Source organism: Balaenoptera acutorostrata, chromosome 11, assembly GCF_949987535.1.
Source record: "Balaenoptera acutorostrata chromosome 11, mBalAcu1.1, whole genome shotgun sequence".
In the NCBI taxonomy this organism is placed as follows: Eukaryota; Metazoa; Chordata; class Mammalia; order Artiodactyla; family Balaenopteridae; genus Balaenoptera; species Balaenoptera acutorostrata.
In genome coordinates this window covers 54002017-54028049 of record NC_080074.1, presented here as the reverse complement: position 1 = coordinate 54028049, position 26033 = coordinate 54002017, and the positions used below count along the sequence as shown (strand labels likewise).

The 26033-nt window shown below is 40.2% G+C and overlaps 1 protein-coding gene across 2 annotated transcripts in view; it reads left to right on the top strand.

Annotated features, from left to right (window-relative positions):
• SRGAP1 (SLIT-ROBO Rho GTPase activating protein 1) overlaps positions 1-26033 on the top strand; it is a 279839-nt gene that overhangs the window by 90943 nt on the left and 162863 nt on the right. The window lies entirely within an intron of this gene.

Genomic DNA, 26033 nt, shown 5'->3' with positions numbered 1-26033 from the left:
GGATGCAAAACTGTGGATACGGAGGAAGGACTGACGCAGAGGGCCAGCTATAAGCCATAGGTGGAGCGTTGGTGACCCTGAGCCCTGCATTGTTCAAAGTCACCTGTATGTTTCAAGGGAATAGGTCTGAGCGTGCCAATCCCAAGACTGATCTCAGACTCTTGATACGACCATGTAAAGTGGAACAGTAATACTCTACCTCCGTCCTTTACAAACTCCAGTGAGAATAGATGAACACATGCCTGTGAAACACACCAAGTTCCTTGGAAGGGCAAGTGTTCTATAAAGTATTTATAATATATGTATATACTTTGTTCCAGAAAGGAGCAAAAAGGGAGTTTGCAAGGATCTATAAAATACAGAACAAAGATATTGAATGGAAGGGCTGGAAGAAAGGGGAAGAAAGAAGGCATGAAAGGGAGCTAGAAATGAGTTAAAAATGCCCATTCTGCCTGGAATGCTTGATTAATGAGGAACCCAGGCTTCCCATGAAGGTTGGTCTCCTCCAGTGAACAGGGAAACCTGGTCTGTTAAACGCTTCACAGCAACCATGAAGTGAAAAACACGTTGTTTCTCAGGAGAAGAATATTCATTGTTAAGACAGCATTTTTCTCCCAAGGGTGCTCATAGTTAGAAGAGCCTTAATTATGTTAACTGCCTGACACTGTGACCCTGGGAAGGCAGCTGAATGGCTCTCCACTCTTACTTCCCTTTTATAAAGTGGCAAGATTGAACTAAAAGATCGGTCAGGTCCCTGCAACTCTCAAGTCCAAAGAGTGTGCTCTCTTTACTCCTGATCTGTTTTTCTTCTAGAGAGCGAAACATTCTTCTTTCTCCCATGTCTTCCTACTGAACTTACACTGTCCTTCCATCCTCCTCTCCAACCCTCTTTTTGCTGTTGCCCAACCTGATAGTCTATCAAACTTGTCTTCTCAACAGCTGCTTATCTAGTTTCCCTACTTAAAAAAAAAAACAAAAAACCCCACAAAAGTGAGCAGAGGAGCTATGACCACAGAGTATTATGTGTCCAGGGAGGAAGAGGGTGAACGATGTGTCAGTGTCTGGAATTGAGGTCGGCCAGGAAACAGGAAGCAGCGTTTATACTTCCTTCACTCGCAGGGTGGTTGGGTATTGCGCTTGGAAGCTCAGCTTTTTGTTTAAAATATAGGCCACAAGGAGCACTGTCTCTGGCAGCGTGACTGAATGGTTAATTGTCCTTGATTGCATTCTTCTGTGTCTGCAGACCACTAACTACAGTATCAGCTTAGAAACAGTGTTTAGGGAGATTGTTTGTGCCTCTGTCTGTTTCTCATGTCCCAGTATTTTCATAGTTGGAGGTCACATGCCTCGAAGTGTCACCATAAAGGCTCACAAGGGCACCTGCTTTAGACACCATGTGGCATCCCCTACCAGTTTTGCAGCGTCGACTTACGGGGAACAGGGGCTGCCTTAGGAAGCGACCAGACTGTTATCATTGCCATCGTTGTACTACTTTCCTGTGACCTGATCTGGGGCAGTTTTCTGCTCGATGGGGGCTGTGATTGTTTCTTCCATGTGTTCTGTAGAGACTGTCAGAACCTTAATGGCTTCTGCACGGTGAGGCTTTGGTATCATTTAGTGTTGCTGGTCTATAAATGATAAGTTCATTGTGGTAAATAAGATATTTGAGGTCTAGTTCAGGTGTGATAAATACACATTAAATTATTCAGCTTTCTTCCGCTCACATTTTCTCCTACTGTTTGCACTTGGGCAGTTTGGTGCATCTGCCCAGATTAACTATAATCCCTTGTCCGCCTGTTTGAATAAAAAAAGGAATGGCTGTTAGCTCTTGTCAACATGCGAAAAAATGAAGTAATTATTCTTTTTGAGCTGGAGATATAGATGATAGGGTTAAAAAATACTAGGCAGGTCCATTGGATTTGACTGTCAGCTCAACTAGTGACTTAAGAATGTCAGTGCTGATCTGTAGTTAATACTAATAAGCTAAATACATAAGGGTGAAGCACATGGTTTTCTCTAAAATTATAATTGGGATTTTATTTCAGAATTTTGCCTAGATTTCATCAAATCTGGCCTTTAACCGTAAAATGTGTCAACATTATTTGCAAAACCCTCAATATGGCCCAGTTTTTTCATAGTGAAGGATTTAATGCTCCTTTTCCCAACACACCAGTTAAAAAAGAAAAAAAAGGAAAAGAATTGACACCCCCCCCTTTTTTAATATTTATTTATTTATTTGGCTGTGCCAGAATTTATTTATTTATTAGTCGCGGCATGCAGGATCTTTTAGTTGCTGCATGAGGGATCTAGTTCCCTGACCAGGGATCAAACCCGGGCCCCCTGCATTGGGAGCACAGAGTCTTAACCACTGGACCACCAGGGAAGTCCCAAGAGTTGACCCCTTTGAGTGGAAAGCCCTTTCTAGCATATTAGCCATTTTCTTGCCTAATATCTTGTTTTGCTGAAAACGGTTTAACGCTATTCTCTAGTGTCGTGATGCCAGTGAGTCTAGATTCTGCTGAATGGAATGACTCCACCTGTCTGTGATTTCTGAGCTTTCCTGTCTGCTTTTCTTAGGAAATGTATTATTATGTTATCTTTCTATGTTGGCACTTCTTGACTTTTTCCACAGTTAACTTATTGCCTCCATTACAGGTTTGTAAATCAGATCTGAGTGTATTAGAATTCTCTGTAAAATAACAGTAAGTGCGTGTTAATAGCAACCCCGTGGGAACTCCTTTGAATAAAGAATCTGCAATTCTGTGCATTTATAACCCATTCCATCAATTCTGCAAATCTTTCCCCTTCTCAACTCCCTTTACTTGCACTCAAGTAAGAAAGTATTGAAGGTAGCCTTGTTGAAAAGATTTTCTATGGGCATCAGTATAATGACCAGAGAATTCTAGCAGACCTCAAGACTGTCATTTACACTATAACAACAACAACAAGAAAAAAAACTCACCTATTGTAGTTTCTTTAATTAAATAGAAAGGACATACTTGAGAATAGCTATATACAATGTGACTTATATGTAGACTTTCCAAACAATTAACCTCATGACATACACATCTAAATAAAGTATATAATTGTGAATTAAAATTTTAATTGCCTTTTATTGTAAGCAATTTCAAATTATTTGGAAGGTTTAGTAATGCAGTTAACCCTTGAACAATGGGGACAGAGGGGTTAGGGGCGCTGACCCTCTGTGCAATCAAAAATCCACGTATATAGTATCCGTGGTTCCTCCGTAATTGTAGATTCAACCAACTGTGGATCGTGCACTACTGTAGTATTTACTATGGGAAAAAAAATCTGTGTATAGGTGTGGACCCTCGCAGTTCAAACTAGTGTTGTTCAAGGGTCAACTGTAGTTTTTAGGTAACGTGACATCCTTTTTCTTGTTCATTGCTTCAGATTTCTGACCAGATGCTGTTGTTCTTTCTCAGTCCTAGTCGGGCCGTGGTGATTTTGCTGGTTGGCTCAGCTGGGCTGGGTCTTCAGAGTAGTTTTTCCCACTTTGTAATGAGTGTCATAGTTACTCCCTAGCTGCCTCAGCAAATATCTCAATGAACCATTATTACCATCACTGAAGCTTGCCACTGAGCATTAGTAGCGCTCTTTGCTTGTGCTTTTTTCTTCTCTGAGCCTATCCTTCCTCCCGTCCTCTGCACTGCTCCACACTGCCTTCCGTCTGTTCCTTCTCCTGACGCCACCTCCCAGCATGCACTCTTTCCATTTTCATCCATTTGTTACTGTTCTTAGCACAATGCCTGACATAGAAAAGTGCTCATTAGATAGATGGACAGACAGATTTTTTTTAAATGAATGGATACATCCAAAAAATTATTTTAGCCACCTTCCAATAAAGGCATTAAAATAAGAAAAAGAAGAGGAGCCCTGCAAAGTAACTGGGAGATTATAGGTACCAGGAAATCTAGACTAAATCTAGTTACTACAAATGAGTCCCAGATTTAACTCTGTCTTTCCTGAAGGTTTCAGAAAGGGAAGCACAGTGAGTTGGTCATCACTCATTGTCTGGTGGAAGGAAGCATGCCAGTGTACCAGGAGAAACAATTTTTTTTCCTGAAAACTTGTTTCTGTATATATGGTTGTTCCTTCAACAAAATAATTGACAGTCTCATAGTAATTTTACAATAAGCTGCAGGCATTTTTCTTCCCAGTTAAAAAAAATGAATCGAGCATTTAATACATGCAAGGTACAGTGCCAGGAACTAATCATACAAAGGTGAATAAGAAATGCCTGGTCTCTGCCATCAAAGAAAAGTCTTTCTTTTATTTTGTTCCACAGAGTGAGTTAATAGTAATAATAATTAGCATTCATTGAGTTGTGAGCTGTGTGCCAGGCACCTGAGTGTATACATGTATTAGCCTGTTAATTCTTATAACATCCTATGTGTACTGTTATTTCTCCAGTTTACAATTGAAGAAACTGAGGCAAAGGGAGGTTAAATAATTTCCCCAAGATTTTATTACCTGTAAGTGATAAGAGCCAGGATTTGAACCTATGTAAGACTGACTGGCTCCTGAGCCCACACTTTTTTTTTTTTAAATAGATTTCTTTCTTTCTTTCTTTCTTTCTTTCTTTCTTTCTTTCTTTCTTCCTTCCTTCCTTCCTTCCTTCCTTCCTTTCTTCCTTCCTTCCTTCCTTTCTTGGGTCTTCGTCGCTGCCCGTGGGCTTTCTCTAGTTGCAGCAGGCAGGGTCTGCTCTTCATTGCAATGCACGGGCTTCTCATTGCGGTGGCCTCTCGTTGCGGAGCACGGGCTCTAGGCGTGCGGGCTTCAATAGTTGTGGCACGTGGGCTCAGTAGTTGTGGCTCGTGGGCTCTAGAGCGCAGGCTAAGTAGTTGTGTCACACGGGCTTAGTTGCTCCGCGGCATGTGGGATCTTCCCGGACCAGGGCTCGAACCTGTGTCCCCTGCATTGGCAGGCAGATTCTCAACCACTGCGCCACCAGGGAAGCCTGGTGAGCCCACACTTTTTAACAACTATTCTATATTGCTTCTCTAGGGGTATAAGAAAGGGAAGAGGAACAGATTTGTGGGACTGGAGGTAGGTAAGGATGATTGATTTGGAATATGTTGCATCTGAGTTGTCTGACAGTATCAAAAATGTAGATGCCATGGGGTATACAGAGACATCTGGGCCAACATTTAGGTGATTTTTTAAGTGCCAGCAGCACATGGTTGGCATACAAAGCCATAAGGAGAAAGCCTATGAAATGTATGAGATGAATACATTTAAAAATCTACCCTCAGAAGAAGTCCAAGAACATAAATTATAGCTCAGTAAAGATATCACTAATAGGAGTTCATGTAATATAGGTGAAGATCTGTAACCCTCTGGCAGTTGGATGGATGTATATATGTTAGGTGCTAGAATTGAGCTTAGCTAATCAGGGGAATGAGTGGTAAGCATTTTTCTCGTCTTGTAATAGCCAACAATGTATTGGGGGCACATGTCACCTTGGGTCTCCCAATTCTTTCCAGGAAGGTGCTATTATCCCCCTTTTACAGTTGTAAGTAATGTGCCAAGGTTGCCCAGTATACTAAGTGGCAGAGCTAGGGTTTAAAGCCAGGGCTTTGTGTCTGCCCTGCGCTTCTGCCTGTGCTGCACAGAGTGGGGTCCCAAGAACAGCAGTGGGTGTGAAAGCTTTGCTGGGGAAACAGATGTGGCTCTCCTCACAGACATGCAACCGGACATGCAGTTGAAGGCCTGTAGTTGCCTTTGGTAGTACATGGAAGAAATAGCCCATCTGAAAAGATTTTGAGGACTAATGTTACCAGCATTCCGTCACACTCACGAAAGAACCCTAGAACAGCCATGGTAGTGGAAGATGTGCTTTGGAGCAGGGCAAGAACCCAGGTGCTCGCTGGGTGAGCGACAGCAAAGTACCCCCACCCCCAGCTCCTTTGCCTGTCCTCAGGCTGCTGTCCTCCCACCCAGGCAGCGAGCGCCATTTCCTAGGCACACTGCCTCTCGCCTTCCCTGACTGTGCAGTGACGTGGACGGGCCACCGATCCACTTCCCAGTTATTCAGGCAGAAAGGATGACTTCCTGGCAGATCCCTCAGGAAAGCCCCCCTCCCTGACTCAAGCCCCAGGAAACAAAACAAACAGAGCTCTTCCTATTCCCCTATTTTGACATCCTCTTTCTGCCCACCCCTCCCTGCAAGACAGCAGAAATTTGGATTCAGCACTCTTAACTCTTTATTGCCATTAATATTAATGGGGGATTCTTCTTGGGGGCCAAAGGCTTCTCTGTCTCTCTCTCCCCCTTGCCCCTTTTGTTATTTCTGGTGTTCAGCCAAGTTCCTAATAGCCGTCTTCTCCCCAGGACTCTTACTGCGCCACATCTCTGCTGACTCAGCTTACGGACCCACCACCTGCAGAGTGTTGTTACCCTCATTATTACTCTAGAGGTGTCTCACTGCTGAAGGACACTGTCACTGCAGTGCACGTGTGTTCCGCTTTGTGGGCTTCACTGTTATTGTCTGTCAGTTATAATAAGGATCGTTCAGATTCTCTGTTGAAAAGGGTGCTTTCTGGAATGCTCTTCCTTTTCTCTGACCAACTTAAAAAAATTCTTCCTTTCAATCTTAAGCCCTCACCCGTATTTCAGCTTTTCCTTTCATGCCACTTCGGGTTGCTGTCTTAGGCGTGGCTCCCTGGGAAACAGATGGAGATTTGTGCGCAGGTAGTTTATTGGGCAGTGCTTTGGGAATAAGCACCTTTTAAGAAAACGTGCACTGATCCCACAGGGAGCTCAGGAGCTGGGATGGCCGTCAGGAGGGGGTAGCTTCTTGGGCAAGGTAGCTCCCTTTAGCCAAGGGCAGTGACTGGGGAGGGACTCAGCTGTGAGCCATCCACAGCCAACACTCCTGGCAGCTGGAGGGGTGAGCACTTCACCTAAGAGCAGGGATCTGGGCAAAATCACAGTATCCTCTGCAACAGCCTTTCTGTCCGGTCACCACACCCTGATCTCTTCAGGTGCTGACGTCTTTTTTTTTTTTTGGCTGCGTTGAGCCTTTGTTGCTGCACGCAGGCTTTCTCTAGTTGTGGCGAGCAGGGGCTACTCTTCATTGCGGCGTGCGGACTTCTCATTGCAGTGGCTTCTTTCTGCTGCGAAGCACGGGCTCTAGGCACGCGGGCTTCAGTAGTTGTGGCTCGCGGGCCCTAGAGCGCAGGCTCAGTAGTTGTGGCGCACGGGCTTAGTTGCTCCTCGCCATGTGGAATCTTCCCAGACCAGGGCTCGAACCTGTGTCCCCTGCATTGGCAGGTGGATTCTTAACCACTGCGCCACCAGGGAAGCCCCCCTGACGTCTTTTTTATAGAAATTATCTTGGCAAAATAAGGAGTCTTTTCAACTAAAAATGCCTCCTATCTTCTTTTGCCTTAAACTGCCTTATGAACTAGAAGTCTTTGTAATGAACGATAAAAACAAGCCAACATAATAATGGGGAAGATCTGGTTTCCATTTTCTCCCTTATAACTAGCATTGTCACCATCCTAATTTTGTCCTTAATTACCTCTCTTCAGATTCATGGATTAACTTCTCCCTCTACCACCTTCTTTAAAAATATATTTTTACAGTTTTATTGAGATATAATTGACATACAATAAACTGCACATATTTAAAATGTACAATTTGAAGAGTTCTGACATATGCACACACCTATGAAGTGAACATTCACCTATGAAGTGAAGACAGTGAACATTTCTATCACTGCCACCCCTAAATTTTGTCATGCCCCTTTGTAATTCTCCCTTTGGCCTCTCCTGGCTCTACCCACTCCAAGCAACCACTGATCTGCTTTTGTCACTAGATTTCTGTTCTAGAGTTTTATATAAATGGAATCATGTAGTCTTTTTTTTTTTTTTTTAAGTAGAGGCTCTGGCTTCTTTCACTTGGCATAATTATTTTGAGATTCATTCATGTTGTTGTATCTATCAATAGTTTCTTTTTATTGTTAAGTAGTATTCCATTGTATAGATATACCACAGGTTGTTTTTCCATTGACCTAGCTGATAGACATTTAAGTTGTTTCCACTTTAGACTACTGCATATAAAAGTGCTGTGAACATGTGTGTACAAGTCATTATGTGGACATCCACTGACGCTTGGGCACTTAGGAGTGGAGTGGCTAGATCACATGGTAGGTCTGTGTTTAACTTACAAGAAACTGCCAAACTGTTTTCCAAAATGGTAGTACCATTTTACAATCTCACCAACAGTGTAAGAGTTACCTTTGTTCTACATCATCAACACTTGGTAGTATGAGTCTTTTAAATTTTAACCAGTCTGCTTAGTCTGTAGTGATATCTCACTGTGGTTTTAACTTGCATTTCCTTAGCCCCAAGCTCACTACATTTTTTTTCTCTTATGTATTCTTTTAAAAGTTGTATGTTTTTAGCGCTTACTTTAGGTCTGTGGCCCATCTTGAGTTGATCAGGTTTATGGTTTGGGGTAAAGGTTTAGTTTTTTTTTATATGTGGATACCTATTGTTCCAGCACTGTTTGCTGAAAAGATTTTTCTTTACCTGTTGAACCTTTATAAAAAATCAGTGGACTCTATGTGTGTGCCTGTTTCTGGAATCTATTCTGTTTCATTTATCTTTATGTCTATTTGCTGATTCCCTACTTGAGATTACTGTAACTTTATGTTAAGTCTTGAAATCAGGTAGTGTAAGTCCTTCAACTTTGTTATAACTTTTTTTCAAATTGTTTTGGCTATTTTAGTTACTTTATTTTTCCCCATTTGTTTTAGAATCAGCTTATTGCACTGGCCAGAACCTCCAGTTCCATGTTGAATAAAAGCGGTGAGAATAGCAAGAGATCCTAACCTTAGGGAATAAACCATGCAGTCTTTTTACCACTAAGTATAGTTTTAGCTGTAAATTTTTCATAGATGCTTCATGAGAATGAGGAAGTTTTCTTCTCTTCCTAGTTTGCTGAGAATTCTTATCATGAATGGATTTAAATTTTGTCAAATGATTTTTTTCTCCATTTATTAAGACGATGATACAGTTTTTCTGCTTTATTCTGTAGACATCACCTTAGCAATATAAGGAATCATTTCAACTGAAAATACCACCTGATTTCTTTTGCCCTAAATTAATGAAATGGAGTTTTTCTTAATGTAAAACCAGGAATAACTAACAAAATGGAAAAGACCTAGCTTCCATTTTCTCCTTTGGTTACCATAGTCACCATCCTAATTTTGCCCTTAATAACCTCTAATTTGGATGAGTAGACTAGTTTCTAACTGTTCTTCCCACCCAGTCTCTCTCCCTTCCTGTCTTGATCTGGGAAAAACCTTCCTAAAGAACACCTCTGGTCATGGTGTTAGTTGTTCTCGTAACAAACACCATCACTGGCTGCTCATTACCCTCAGGATAAGATTCACCTGCTCAGTAAGGAGGTCAGTGTTTCCCACAATCCATCTCTCTCTCTAGGAAGAGCCCTTTCCCTCCCTTCTTGATCCAGTCTAAATATGGTCATCTCCCATATCTGTGTTCTTATACCATAGGACACTTATCACACTTTTTTCCACATCTGTGTGTATTTCATATTTTCCCCAAGATTGTAGACAGCTGAGGATACAAGGTATGTTGTATCTATTTTTGTATGCCCACAGTGCCTCCCTGATATAGTGCCTTGTGACAGGCACTTTACATGTTTATTGAATGAATAGATGAACATAACATTTAATCTCCACAAATACATGTTTAATACTAAATAAGAGGGTATATCGTTAGTACAAACGGAGACTATTTTCCCACCTCCACTTTTATAAGTGTTCTGTAATTCTGTACTAGCTGCTGGGTCAGTGTTTCTTGTTTTTTTTTTTTTTTTTTTTGCGGGGGCAGATTTTTTGCCATTGGGTTTTAGGAATCCTAGAGCCTTTGATCAGACATTTAATTTTAAAGGATATAAGGTATTCTAGAAATGTGATGGATCCCATACATGGAATTTTATGACGTTGAAGCAGTTTTTCAGTTTATAAAGTACTCATAGTTACTGACAGTTTATTTTTCTGACTATTATCAGAGTAATGCAATTCTTTGGGGCGGGGAAAAAAGAAGAAAGGAACCCAAACAACAACACAAAAAATATTCCCTTCACTCTGATACTGACTGAACCTAATAGCTCTTGTTTTGAATTTCATAATTCTAGAAGAGTTAGACTTGAAAATGTATCTCTAAACAATGGAGCCTCTGTTTTCCACCAAAAGGCAGTGATTGTGTTGAGCATTTTAACTGGTTATCAGACCTCAGGCTGCCGGTTTGAAGAGTGAACTTTGGCAATGGGAACTTGGCTCTCAACCCTGTTTTGCAGCTGGCTAGAATGTGAATAAACTTCCTATTGAAAGAGAGACATATCTTCTCAAAGAAGGAGACAAATAAAATCCTTAACCTACTAATGTCCTCCTTTCTGTCTGCCCACCCCGAGCCTCTACTTACCTTTTCTTCAAGTGTCAGAGAGGGATATTTTTATTTATTGTTTATTTATTATTATTTTTTTAATGTTTCAATCTCTTTTAGAGGGATGTTTTTAGATTCTCAGAAACTCAGGAAAGAACTAGAAAGTTATTGCTTCCTTGTAATCCTCAACTTGAGAGATTTATTCTTTGTGAAATCCCCGCACCAAGAGTGTGGTTTACTTTCTGACTTTTCCCTCTTTCAGGAAGCGTGCAAATACTGCAAGCCTTTGTGCTTTTTGCAGCTCCGCTGTTTCTCTTTGACTTTTATTCGGTTCCATCTCTGGTTCCTCACATGACATGGCTTTAATGTGCACACAGTACATGCTTCCTCGGGTGGCCCCGTATCACCCGCTCACGACGTGCATGTGGTTTCTCCCACAGCGGTTCTAGAGAGAGGTTCACCCCTTTCTGTATCCTCTCCCTTCACCCCAGGGCTCGCTGTCTTAACCAAAGTCTTTGCGTTTAAATGAGGTAGGGATAAATGCTGTACAAACCTTCACATTCCATAGAGGTTTTTTTTTGACATTCTGTCAATATAGCAGAGACATTTGAGGTATGTTGGAAGCCTTGTCTGGGATTTATCATTTCAAACAGTGAACCATTCCTGAATGTTCCTTACACAGTGTCATCTCCTCTAGAATGACCCACCTGCCTGTGCTGCATCCCCCATCCCTCCCTTCTGTGTTAAGTGTCCCACATCTGTGTTTTCTTACCCTTTTCTGCCTGTTGCTGTTGTGGTGCTTACCCTGTTGTCGGATTGATGTTTTTTTAATTAGGAAGACTCCTAGAGGTCAGAGAGGAACCATTCACATTCTTATTTTATCTCAGGTGTCTTATCCAAGTACCTGACACATGGTAGGTATTTAATCCATGTTGTGAACGGACCAGTCCCTTCCATTTAGAACTAGTTTAACTATTGCCCTCACCTTATATGCTGGGTTAATTATATGTGCCAGCAGCCGTAACATTGAACCTTATCTGAAAAATATGATTCTGTTTCTCAAATTCGTATAGCATTCTTACTGCAATTTTGGCAGATATTTTTAAGAGTGTTGTACATCTTATTTACAAAAACAGATTAAACTTAAAAAGAAAGCTTCTTCCACCATGGCTCTTCATATTATCAGAATTTTAATTTATTTTTTAACCTGACTTTCAGAATGTTTATGTTGATGGTATGAAGATGAACTTTTTTACAGACACTTTAGTTCCTCAGGCACGCTCCGTATTTTCTCATTTAAAGACTCTTGCAGTTGGGGGAGGGGAAAGGAGTCTGTTTTTTGGACTTAGGAACTGATAAACATGTGTACCTATTTATAGAAATTTTAAAAACATTTTATCTCTTAGAGACTATACCTTTATTCAATGAATCTTTTTTTTTTTTTTTTGGTAAGTTACGTGTGATTTAGCCAACTTTTCTGCATGTCACTGGGAGTAGGAAGGGGGCAGCTGCTATCCTATAGCTCATGAAGAGAATGACCTTTGTTGACCCAGATGTTTCAGCATCTTTATCATCTAGGTCAGCGGTCCCCAACCTTTTTGGCACCAGGGACCAGTTTCGTGGAAGACAGTTTTTCTACCAACGGGGGTTGGTGGGGGGGATGGTTCAGGCGGTAATGCGAGCGATGGGGAGCGGCAGATGAAGCTTCGCTCGCTTGCCCACCACTCACCTCCTGCTGTGCTGCCTGGTTCCTAACAGGGGGGTGGGAACCCCTGATCTAGGACATGTGGCAATTTTAGGATATGTGTCCTCTTGACTTTAAACACACACTCTCCTCTTTTACTCTCTTACACACACACACACACACACACACACACACACTATTCTGCTTTCTATTGCCCTTGTGGATCAAAATTTGTGAACTGGGATTGTTAAATAAAACCCACACTACTGAGCCTGCCCTCTGATTTCTGGATGAGAAAAAAAGGCATAATGCATTTGGAATATCAAATGGAAGTTAGCCCCAGGGTGATCAATTTGTCTTATGTGACTTTGGGGATGGAAATGTATTGATTAAGCCTTTACAGAGAGCCCCAATGTGAGTTACTGGGGTATTGAGTAAAGCTAAATTAAGTGTTTAACAGGGGATAAGAGGAGGAGGAAAAGGAGATAAAGGTGATAACATTTTGAAAACACTTTGCATATATTATTTCATTTAATCTTTAAAACAACCTTGGTGGCAGGTATTGTTCCCATTTTCCAGAAGAAAAACCCAGACACCAAGAGGATAAGTAATTTGCCTGAAGTCACATAGTCAGTGGCAGAGGTGGCGTTCAGACCTACATCTCCATGGGAGCAAAGCCTGTACTCCTTCCATTACACCACATTGCCTAAGGTTTCTGGTTGGCGGCTATTCATAGTGCGTTAAGACCATATCAGAAAGTACAGAGAAATGATGCCTCCATCAGTTAGTGATGTCTGCCCCAGGGCTTGGGGAGACCAAGGGTGAACCACAAGTAGAGAATTTGACATTGTACATAATCTCTTTAAACTTCAATCTCTCCATCTTTGTAAAGAAGGAAAAGATGCCTTATCACTTTGTAAAGATTGATCTAGTTTATACTCTTCCACATGAAGTTAAAGAGAACCTGTTCCTCCAAGACTTTCATGCTTACAGCTGCCATCCCAGCATTTATTTAAAATAACGTGAACTTGGCTTTGTGGTGGCACTTTGAGCAATGGTGCTGCTGTTAATAGCATGAATGCATTTGGGGACTTTTTCATTGGCTTATTTCTGAGCCCTAAACTATATCACTGACCAGCCTTTCTCATGTATGAATACGGGAGAAAATTATATTTTTTTCATTGTCAGCCGTTTTTGTTACATAAGACATTTCACTAATTCTTTTTAATATGTTGCAGACGTGTCTTCTTGCTAGCACAGGCCCCGATATATATGAATCTGAATGTTCTATAAAATCTTGCAAAAAATTTTTTCCTGTTTTATTTTGTTCATCAAGCTGTGCTTTGAGAGTAGCTCCATATTAAATGTTTTTTTCCCCCTCTGCCTAGGAAAAAAGGAGGTAGTTCTATGTATTTCTATTAAGAAGCAGTTTTATCAGGGCAACATATTAGTGTCCCAGGAAATTTAACATTTTTCCTTTTTGTTTACTTAATTGCTTTTCCTAAAAAACTTTTCTTGGACTAGCAGTTTTTTGAGTAATTTTCTTTTATTTTTTTCTTTATTTTGATGGGACTTGCCCCCATCTTTCTCATTAAAAAGAGAAAAGCAATATTCAGTGTTAGTAGAGACAGTTTGTTGCCATGGAAAGATTTTCAAGCCACATAGATGTAGGCTTGAACCCAGCTCTGCTGCTTTCTAGTTTGTGGGGACCTGAAGCAAGTCACTTATATGCTCTTGGATCCTTGGTTTTTTAAATCTCTAAAATGAGTATAGGAACTACCTCCAAGGTTGTTTAAAAGAATATGTGAGGTAGCTTCCTAGATTGTATTAGTGAAAAATATTTAAAAATTAAAAAAAAAAAAAGAATAGGTGATTTATGCCAAATGTCAACAAATGTTAATACTTTTTACTCCTTCCCTTTTCTCTTCTTTCTAAATACTTAATTTAGCTGGTCTTAACACCCCATGTGCCGCTCTTTGTAAGAGGCTTAATAAATACCTACTAAACTGAATAAGTTAAAATGTAACTTTAAGAGAAACTCCATTGAAATATAAAATAAAACCAGATGGTAGAAAGGGTGACAATCCTGCTTCTTTTTATTTATTTATTTATTTTTGAAGAGGTACCTGAAACTGAGTTGTCTTTGAATTAAAATAATGAACTGTTCATGGACATTTCAGTTTGGGGTAAGGAAAAAAAAAAAAAAAAGCTTAGAATAGTAGCAAGTTCATTTCTTTTGGTAACTATTAGTTTGCCTAGATTCATTTATTTAAAATCACTTGAAGATGTATAGGCCTGATTACAAATCACTGCCCTAAAGAACTTTGTGTTCTCCCTCTAAAGAAGGCAGAGGCCTAGCCAAGATAGTGAGCCTCTTTAAAAAGACCCCGTGCAAACACGAACATGTGCTTCGGGGTTTGTTATGATTGACCCACCGATTGTGTAACATGACTTTGACAAGTTACTGATGTCTTTAGCCCCATTTGCATGACATAGGAATGATTCATACTCTTAGGCAACCTAGGTTTGTAAGGAATGGGAACCACTAAAAATGGTATGCTATTTCGCAAACATGCAATATGCTTTGAAAATTTTGATAATAATGTTTAATTATAGACCAGGATATTAACCAGAAATCTCTCTTGAATACCAGAAAACTTCAGTTGTTGACATTTTTTAATAAAATGTGTTCATGTATTAGAACGCATATTCCTGCCTTCGTGGGGTTGTATTTCAGAGGAGGCAGGCAGGATAGACAATACATAGTTAAATAAGTAAACTATATGGTGTGTCAAATGATGCTAAGTGCTGTAGAAAAAAGTTAAGCAGAAGGGGAGGGGAGAGGGAGTTCCTGTAGGCAGGCATGTTGGTGCATTTTTAGATATGATGATCAGTTAAGATCTCACTGAGAAGGTAGGTTTGAGCTGAGATGTCAAGGAGGTGGAGCCTTCCAGGCCAGGAGGGAACGACGAGTACAAAGGTCAGAGCATGCCTGGCCTTGCTGGAGTGTAGGGAATGAGGTCAGAGAGTTATAGAGAAGGAGCCCTGAGGAAATGGTATATCAGGACAGTGGATGAGACAAATCTTGGCTCTTACCCTGAATGGTGTGGATTTTCAATAGAGAAGTGACATGATCTTATTCTGTGTTCAAAAATATCACTCTGGATTTTGTGTTTTGATCACTTTGGACTCTGTAGAGCAAAGACTAGAAAGGGGCCCATTTCCTGATTTACTAAATACAGTTATAGTGATAATAGTCTATTGTTTTAGTGAAGTGTCTTTGTAAAAATAGTGCATTTAAAAAAAAAAATTTCAGTGCCTTGTGATGATCGGTCTGGACCCAGTGTTCATCAAGCATTTGTTCAGGTTTTTATATTAACCTGTGAAGATATTCATGGATGTGACAGATGCAGAAGAGTTAAGAGTTGAGTTTGACTGACTTCCTGGAAGGACTGCAGGACTTCCTGGAAGGTTTTCTTTTAAACGAAATTTCACCAGTTTTTGAAATGCAGATTTACCATTTCTAAAAGTGAAATGCCAAAAAATAAAATAAAATTGAAGGTCTTTGTTTATTAGGTTTAGTCAGTGAAGAGTCCACAATTTATTTATTTATTTACTTTAACAATTTATTTATTTATTTATTTTTGGCTGCGTTGGGTCTTTGTTGCTGTGCACGGGCTTTCTCTAGTTGCGCCGAGCGGGGGCTACTCTTCGTTGCAGTGTGGTGGTTTCTCTTGTTGCAGAGTATGGGCTCTAGGCGCACGGGCTTCAGTAGTTGTGGCGCATGATCTTCAGTACTTGTGGCTCGCGGGCTCTAGAGCGCAGGCTCAGTAGTTGTGGTGCACGGGCTTAGTTGCTCCACAGCATGTGGGATCTTCCCGGACCAGGGTTCAAACCCGTGTCCCCTGCATTGGCAGGAGGATTCTCAACCACTGCACTACCAGGGAAGCCCTCCACAATTTCTTTGTAGATTAAAAGAGCTTATTTTTTTTTGAAATTTTTTTTAAGTAGGATGTGCATCATTCATGAACAGCAGTGGCATGGCCATGTCAGTCTAACATGCATTTGCTGGATTATTGCTATGTGTCAGGCACTGTGCTTGATAGGGAAGATATGTAGATGATTGAGATACAGTTCTTGTCTTTGTGGAGCTTAGAATTCACGAGAGGAGACACACACACGTTCATTTCAACCCACAGTGGCTTCAAGATGGGCCTTCAGAGAGGTCCAAATGAAGGTTAATGGGAAAATCACACAAAGACATTATTCAAATTGGGAAGATCTTATACATGTACCCCAATGTTCAAAGCAGCACTGTTTACAATAACCAAGACATGGAAGCAACCTAAGTGTCCATAAACAGATGAATGGATAAAGAAGATGTGGTACATATATACAATGGAATATAACTCAGCCATAAGAAGGAATGAAATAATGCCATTTGTAGCAACATGCCTGGACCTAGAGATTATAATACTAAGTGAAGTATGCCAGACAGAGAAAGACAAATATCACATGATATTGTTTATATGTAGAATCTAAAAAAAGGATACAAATGTACTTATTTACAAAACATAAATAGACTCAGAGGCATAGAAAACAAACTTATGGTAACCAAAGGGGAGAGGGGGAGAGGGATAAATTAGGAGTTTGAGATTAAAATATACACACTACTATATATAAAATAGATAATCAACAAGGACCTACTGTATAGCACAAGGAAATATACTCAATACCTTGTAATAACCTATAATGGAAGCAAATGTAAAGAAAGAATATATATAATATTTGTATATATGTATAACTGAATCACTTTACTATATACCTGAAACTAACACAACATTGTAAATCAACTATATTTCAATAAAAATTTAAATAAATAAATTTTTTTAATTGGGAAGATCTTAGATGACAAATAAGGATCTACTCTAGTGTGATGTTTGTAGATCTTCATGGAGCAAAGCATTAAGACATTTTTCACAATATAAAATGTCATTAAAAACTCGATTCATTATGTAGCTATTAACATGCATTATATTTTCAAAGATGCAGGCACATAAATTATTCAAGGAGTCATAATGGTCAGTCAAAACCAAGGCTATGAAAAAACCAGTTCCCACTGTCAGGAACTCATTTAAAAAGGAAAAAAGGATAGCTCAAGATGATCAGGTGCTTGATAGTAGGGAAGCATATGCAAGAGATAAACTGAAAGAGACATAGGAAAATTATTTTATAAATAATTAAAATGTGAATGTTTATAATAGCAGCTTTATTTATCATTGTCCAAACTTCGAAGCAACCAAGATGTCCTTTGGTAGATGAATGAGTAAATAAACTGTGGTACATCCAAACAATGGAATATTATTCAGCACTAAAAAGAAATGAGCTATCAAGCCATAAAATGACATGGAGAAAACATAAATGAATATTTCTAAGTGAAGAAACCAACCTGAAAGGCTGTATACTGTATAATTCCAACTGTATGATATTCTGGAAAAGGCAAAACTATGGAGACAATAAAAAGATCAGTGGTTGCCAGGGGTTGAGTTGGAGGAGGGATGAATAAGCAGAACACAGGATTTTTAGGGCAGTGAAAATACTCTATATGATTCTATAATGGTGGATACATGACATTATACATTTGTCGAAACCCAGAGAATGTACAACAATCGGAGTGAGCCCTATTGTAAACTATGAACCTTGGACGATCATGATGTGTCAATGTAGGTTCATCGATTGTAACAAATGTACCACTGTGGCGAGTGATGCCGATGATGAGGGAGGCTATGCATGTGTAGGGACAGAAAGAATGTAGGAAATCTCTACACTTTCTGCTCAATTTTTCTGTGAATCTAAAACTCTTCTAAAAAACAAAAGTCTTTTTAAAAATTATATCCTCATACAACAAAAATATAAGGGAGCTCCCACCATCTAGCCCTAGCTTCTAGACATGCTCTCACATTGATTGGATACAGATTTGCATTTTGAGGATCAAAAAACAAGGTACAATATTTTTTTTGGTAACAGTTTTATTGAGATATAATTTACACACCATACACTTGACCATTTACAGTAGTACAATTCATTGGTTTTCAGTATATCTGAAGTTGGGCAGCCATCTCCACAATCAATTTTAGAACATTTTCATCATCTCAAAAAGAAACCCTATACTCATTAGCCATCATTCCCCATCCTGTCCCCCTCCCCCCAGCCCTAAACAACCACTAATTTACTTTCTGTCTTTATAGATTTGCCTATTCTGGACACTTCATATAAATGGAATCATATAATATTTGACCTTTTGTGACTTTTTTTTTTTTTTTTTTACTTTACGTGACGTTTTCAAAGTCCATCCATGTTGTAGCATGTACCAGCACTTCATTCCTTTTTATTTCTAAATAATATTTCATTGTATGCATACCCATATTATATATCCATTCATCAGTTGGTGGACATTTGGGTTGTTTTCACTTTTCAGTTATTATAAACAAGGCTATGAACACTTGAAGGCACAATATTTTGCCAGGTCACATTATTCTCAAGGATTAGGAACCACAGGCTCCTGGCGTGTTGGAAGGTTAGGCCGTTACCCTAACCGGTTCAGGTGAGGAGCTGGACCTCAGGCCAGTTGGCGCTGGTGACTTTTCTGGGCTTCTTCCTCCTTGGCCAGCTGCTGTTTGTCAGTCTGCTTGCTGCTCAGGCCTCAGGCAGGAGATCCCCTTGAGCAAGAGCAAATGTCCACAGCTGGACCAAAGAGCCTGGAACTGTGCCTGTGAGAGAACATCTTCTGTACCTGACCCTGAGCAGAGACAGAGAGCGGAAAGCAGAGTCGGGGGCTTCCCACAGCCTGGCGGGGGCCTCTGTTTAACTGGGCTTTTCTTTCTACCATGTTGTGGGATTCTCTGGTAACTTCTGTGGAAACAAAGTGGATGTGTGCTTGTTCCTGCCACACCCCACCCCCAGTTTCATACTGAGAAAGAGAAACCATATGGGAACTGAGAGTGAACACATGGGTGTCAGGTAAAACATACAGGCGGGGAGAGACGGGGCTGCGGTACCCGTCTGCTGCCTGTCTTCGTTACTTGTCTGCTGGCTTCTTAATTCGTTCTTTTCCCTCTCATCAGTTTTCTTCTTGGAAGCTTGGCTTTTTTTTTTTTTTTTTTTTTTTTTGGCCTCTGCATGATTTAATCTTGAATGAGACATGTGATATAAAAAAAAATCTCCGGAAATGGTTTCTTGCTTGGCACTGCGTCTCCATTCTCCATGACTCAGTGGACGCTGAGTCTTGGAAAGGGATAAGCGCAGTGGCCAGTGTGAACCCCCAAGAGGACAAAGGGAATGGTACCATCGGAGGCGGCTCCCGGCAGCAGCGAGGGTACAGTTTCGGGGGGGATGCAGAGCACTCTCCGAGTCCCTGTTTGAGATCTTCTGAGCTTGCCTTCTTTTCTGACTCCGAATTTATGCTAGGAAAACACAGGGACTGAGTTTTCCCAAAATGTCCCCGTGAAACGGTTCGGAACACGCTTGGTAGGGGTTAGGTGAGTGGCAACTCCAAGGAAACACCCTGGCACCCAGTGGAGTCACTGGGGCCCTTGGATTCCTTTTCAGAAACTTTGAAGAGCCCTGGAAAGTCTTCTGCTTGCCCATCCTCAGTGCCACCCTCCACCCGCTCACCGTGCCAGCGTGCTTAGCTGTCTTGAGCCATACTTCGGCTTACTCCCCATCCGCATCTCTCCCCGGAAGACTGGGGAATTAGAGCCCTCCTCATCAGAAGGCTGTGTCCCATGCTTGCTCCTAATTGTGAAATTGTCTTTCAAGAGTTACAGTCTGGTTTTCTCAGTGACCGTTAACTGTGATTGATCGTCCTCGTTGAATGACTTGACTTTATGAGCAACTTCACTGAGTGTTTAATAAGGTAAAGTATAGTCCAGAGGATATCATTAAAAAAATACTGTTTGTGGGGACTTCCCTGGTGGCGCAGTGGTTAAGAATCCGCCTGCCAATGCAGGTGACACAGGTTCGATCCCTGGTCCGGGAAGATCCCATATGCTGCGGGGCAACTAAGCCCGTGCGCCACAACTACTGAGCCTGCGCTCTAGAGCTCGTGCGCTGCAACTACTGAGCCTGCTTGCCTCAACTACTGCAACCCGTGCACCTAGAGCCTGTGCTGTGCAACAAGAGAAGCCACCTCAATGAGAAGCCTGAGCACCGCAACAAAGAGTAGCCCCAGCGAGCAGCAATGAAGACCCAGTGCAGCCAAAAATAATAAATAAATAGATTCGCCTTAAATAAATGAATAAATTAAATTAAAAAAAAATACTCTTTGTGGACAGAGAAGATGAGCATTTAATTTGCTATCCTTTGGTAATTAGGGTTTGCAAATAGAAGGCTGATGGGGCAAATTGTGTTACTTTGGCAGCCTGTGTTTACTTGCTTTCTGTAGCTGTTACCTTATTTTTAAAAACACAACTATGAATTTGAATCCAGTCCTAAAAAGCATACACCACACCCTACTATAGGCCTCATCAACAGAATGCTGAGTTTAACAATTTCTTGGATTTAAGCTCTGATGTCCCCTCCCCAGTCTTTTCTGTCCCTGTGTGTCGGATTAATGGTGTGTCTGTTCATACAGTTGTCCCATTCAACTAGAATGTTAACTGGGGAGGGGAATTGCTGTCTTCAATGTAAATGAAATGTCTTGCCCCAGGAAGGTAATATAGATAAATGTACTTTAGATAGACCATCTTCCAGTTTGTCAGTTACAGGATGGGATGTTTTTTCATTACCAGAAGGTAGAGATTACTTTGCCACTTCAGTCAAAACATGACCCTGGCAAGACCCCAAATTTAACCTGGAGCAATCTGTTTAATTTCATCTGTGCCAGAATACCAAATACCATCTATCCTAATCCTATGGCTGGTTTCCAAAAAATGTTACTGCATATTTCCAGAGAAACAAATTTCTGAAATTATCATTGAGAAAATAAGTTCCGATTACCAAAATCTAGTGTGCAAGATATATATTTTTTTCAGGGATATAGCTAGTCCACAAATGGAGGACGCCTGTATATTTAATTTTTCCCTAATGTATTGGTGCTGATTAACTTGGGTGAGTTTTACTATGTTCCTTAAAACACTAGTGAAGCCCGATGGATCATTTAAAGCTGAGATAGAAGCTAAAAAATTCAATTCATCTGTCATTTATCCTGAAGCTTTAAATCCATGTCATTAGATTATCCATAGTTATTTCATGAGGATTTGCTGATGTGTTTTCTTTCCAGATTTGAAATTTCTACTTGTGTGAGTTTTTTGTTTGTTTTTTGGGTTTTGTTTTTGTTTTTACTGTTTAGGAGAGCCTAACCAGATTTATTAGTAAGAAACAATGTGTTTTTCTGATGATGATTCTTGCAAACAGTGCTATCAGTTAATAAAGAATAATTACCTTTATTGATTACCTAAACTGTATTGGACATAAAAGAGGATATCACTTAACCCTCATAGCAACCCTATAATATGCATTATTTTCTCTCCTTTAACGATGAAGAAACTGGTGTTCAGAGGGTTAAGTAGGTTCCTCAAAGGTCAAAGCTAATATTATGGTAAAGGCAGTATTTGAACCCAGGTCTATGAGGTATCAAAGCCCACACACAGGCTTACTCACTCTCCTGTATTCAGATGAATCCACTAGATTTATCTTCTGGCTTTAAAACTCCATACTACACCTTTAAAAAACTCCTAAGTCCTGATGAACATGCCTTGGCATTAAGCTGAAATGACCAAAAATCCTCTGCAGGCCAGACTGACCCTCCTGCCTTCTTGCACAGCGTGTGCATCCGCATCTTTGGACATCCAATGAGAGTTCTATATAGTGTTCACAAGATGGATCAGCTTTTTTAAAACACCTCATATTGTGGAAAATGCCCTTGTAGTTTGGTCGGTTAGTGGAATTAATTTAAGGTAACATTGATAGACAGGAATATGATACAAATATTCTGAATCCCCAGCTGGAATTCCAAGAGGTTAGCATTAGAATTCTCACTCACTTTGTCCTTCCCTCCAACATCCCCTCAGGCCAGGGTTCCCCACTGGGGGTTCTAGGGGTTCTACCTCCTTAATACTTCTCATCCTCATCCTTTCTTGTCCTTGCCCACCTCCACTAACTGGCTCTAGGCTTCTTTTTTCACCTCCACTCTTTCCTTCCAGTAAGCATCTTCATTGGTCTCCCTGCCCTCAGTCTGACATCCCTCCGGTCATTCTGCTACCAGAGTGATCTTTTTCCTGGTGAAAGTCCTTCTCTGGTTCTCTTTTGCTCTTTGAGTCTCCTTATCTCCTATAGCACTCAGTAATCTAGGTAGGCTGAATAATGGTCCTCCAAAGATATCCATATCCCCAGAGCCTGTGAGTGTTACCCTATATGGTAAAAAAAAAAAAAAAAAAAAGGACTTTGCAGATGTGACTAAGTTAAGGATCTTGAAATGGGAAAGGTTATCCTGGATTATCCAGATGGGCTTAGTGTGAAATCACAAGGTGAAATCATAAAAGGGAAGCAGGAGGGTTAAGTGGAGAGAGTGTGGTGATGTGACAACAAAAGCAGAGATTGGAGCGGGTTTCCAGTACAGGTCCAAGGAATGTTGGCAGTCTCTAGAAGCTGGAAGAGGCAAGGAATAGATTCTCCCCTACAGCCTCCAGAAGGAACTAGCCCTCCAGAAGGAACTAGCCCTCCTGACACCCTTGATGTTAGCCCCAAAAGACTTTTTTGGACTTCTGACCTCTAGAACAGTAACAATAAATTTGTGCTCTTAGACCATTGAATTTGTGGTAATTTGTTACAGCAGCAATAGGAAACTCATTCAAACCTGTTCCGTAATCATTAATTTTCTTTTCCACTAGACTTGCACTGTCCAATACAGTGGCTATTTAAATTTAACTCTATGATTAGGTACAAAAATTAAAATTTTCAGTTCCTTAATCACATCTCATTTTAAGTACTCAGTAGCCATATGTGGCCAGTGGTTACTATATTGGCCAGTATAGCTCTAGAACACTTTCATGGTTGCAGCGTGTTCTATTGAACTGAACTGCTTAGGACGAGAATTGTGCTCACCTCTTCTGTTCTCACCCCCTAACCCTGTCCTTCACTGCAAAGGGCCTTGGCTGGATCTGGAGCAAAAGCTGGGCAGGCCGTGGAAGCAGGCTCAGGCTGTATGGACAGGGAATTGAGAGCACATTCTACCTGTGGGGCAGGATCTGTGTGAGAACACTCCCTAGGTCCCCAGAACTCCTTACCAGCACAGGGGCACCATTGGCCCAAGTCTAAGAGTATCCTCTTTGTACCTGTCACAATGGCTTAAAATAGATGGTAGATGCACAGTTGTGTTGAATAAACATGTTGAAAACCAGTGAATGCCCTGCGTTGTGTGCGTGCTGGGGTTTCACAGTGAATAAAACAACTTCCCTCTCCTCATGGAACTTACATTCTAGGGGAAGAAATAGCTAATTAACCAGTAAATAAAAGTGTACTCTGATGTCAGGGAATAATAAGTGACATGAAGAAAAATAACCATAGCAATGGGATAGATTGGTGGGGGCTGGGAGCTGGTGGGTATGCTTGATATCAGTAATTGGATAAAACCTTTCAGGGGAGGTGACATCTGAGGATAGGCCTCAATGAAGTGAGACAGGGGATGTGGGAAGAAAGGAAAAGAGGAAATCAATATGGGGGTGCAGTTTTTTTATTGAAGTATAGTTGTACAATGTTGTGATAGTTTCAGGTATACAGCAAAGAATATATATATATTCTTTTTCTAAATTCTCTTCCATTATAGTTTATTACAAGATATTGAATATAGTTTTCCCATGCTCTACAGTAAGTCCTTATTGTTTATCTATTTTATATATGGTAGTGTGCATCTGTTAATTCCATAATAACAATTTATCCCTCACCACCTCCCCTTCCCCTTTGGGTAACTGTAAGTTTGTTTTCTATGTCTTTGAGTCTGTTTCTGTTTTGGAAACAAGTTCATTTGTACTTTTTTTTTTTTTTTAGATTCCACATATAAGTGATATCATAGGATATTTGTCTTTCTCTGTCTGACTTACTTCACTTAGTGTGATAATCTCTAGGTCCACCCGTGTTGCTGCAAATGGCATTATTTCATTCTTTTTTGATAGCTGCGTAGTATTCCATTGTGTATATATATCACATCTTCTTTATCCATTCATCTGTCTATGGACATTTAGGTTGCTTCCATGTCTTGGCTATTGTGATTAGTGCCGCTGTGAACATTGGGGTACATGTATCTTTTCGAATTAGAGCTTTCGTTTTTTGATATGGGGTGCAGTTTTAATCACTGTCATTCAGAACTCCATGTCCCCCAGTAGTACACTTCCTGCGTTCTTTCCCAGTGCTTCCCTTTGTTCGGTCACACTGGGTGTCCACCCTGGCCACAATTTTATTATTTTATTGATCGTTATTATTTAGATACTAAAATCGTGTGTTTGTGTGTATACACATACTTACAATCTAAGCTTTTTAAGTTCTAGTTGAAGAGGACCTTTACACTAAAACACTATGTACCTCTTAAACAGTGCAGAATTATCAACCTATTGTAAGCTTTCTCCTTGACCTATGCCTTGCTGATTGGGGGTGAGAAAGTAGCTTATTCTCTAATCCTCATTATACTCTTAAAACCACTCTGTAGAACTTTACTGGCCAATATGGCAGCCACTAGCCATCGGTGGCTATTCAGCACTCGAAAGGTGGCTAGTTCCCATTGCAGTGTGCTGTAATGTTAAAATACACACCCCATGTTGAAGGCTTAATACAAGACATTTCAGAATATCTCATTATGAACTTTTTATATTGATTACATGTTGAAATGATAATATTTTGATATGTTGGGTTAAATACAATATATTTTAAAGTTAACTTCATCTGTCACTTTTATTTTCTTCAATGTAGCCACTAGAAAATTTAAAATCACATATGTGGCCTACAGTTGTGGTTCATATTCAATTTCTACCTGCTTACTTTCTGAGGGTACTTGTCTGCAGTTGGGCATATCATCTGGCTATGATGCCTTGGGGAGAGAATTAAAATGTGGGGGAGGAATATATTCAACAGCCATAGACCAGTGTCTAGCTCATATAATATTTAACTCCATAGGAAGCCCTAGTTAAAAGGGAAGACTCAGTAGATGATGCTGTTCAGTAGATTGAGTTTCTTTGAAATGTGACTGTTACCTGCTTCAGATTTTTATCTCCATTGCATACTTTTCCTCTTTTTAGGTTTTTCCCAGAACTGAAAATTTAAGATAATGTGTATCATCCCTTTCAGAGCAGGGTATAATTTTTCAGGATCATTGGGGAAAGATTTTAATGAGAACCATCTTTAAAATAGCAGTATTCAGTATTTGAAAGAATTGTAAACCTTAAAAAAAATTTTTTTAATGATAGTACCTGGTATGCCTAAATATATATAACATTGCTGGAAAAGACAAATCTGTTTTGTGGTTTTTTTTTTTTTAATCAACAGATTTTTCAGAGTCGCTTCAAGATTACTTTCTTGTTTTATTTATTTTATAAAGAAAATCATATAATTGGAAACAGCAGAAGTTGCCGAAGCAATTGAAAATATTTTGGTATTATTTTTTCCCCTGGGGGGCTTGGCACAGGGGCTGTTGGAAGTGAGGAGGAAGTAAAGAATTCTACTATAGCAGAAGTTAACATTGTAAATCAACTAGACTTCAATAAAATAAATTTTTTAAAAAAAGAATTCTAGGAACCTTCTTTTTATAGTTAAAAGCCTGGACTGGAGTCAGATTGCCTGGGTTCAGAATCCAGCTTTACCTACTGGCCAAGTGACCATGGGCAAGTTACTCACCTCTTTTTGCGTCAGTTTAATTGTCT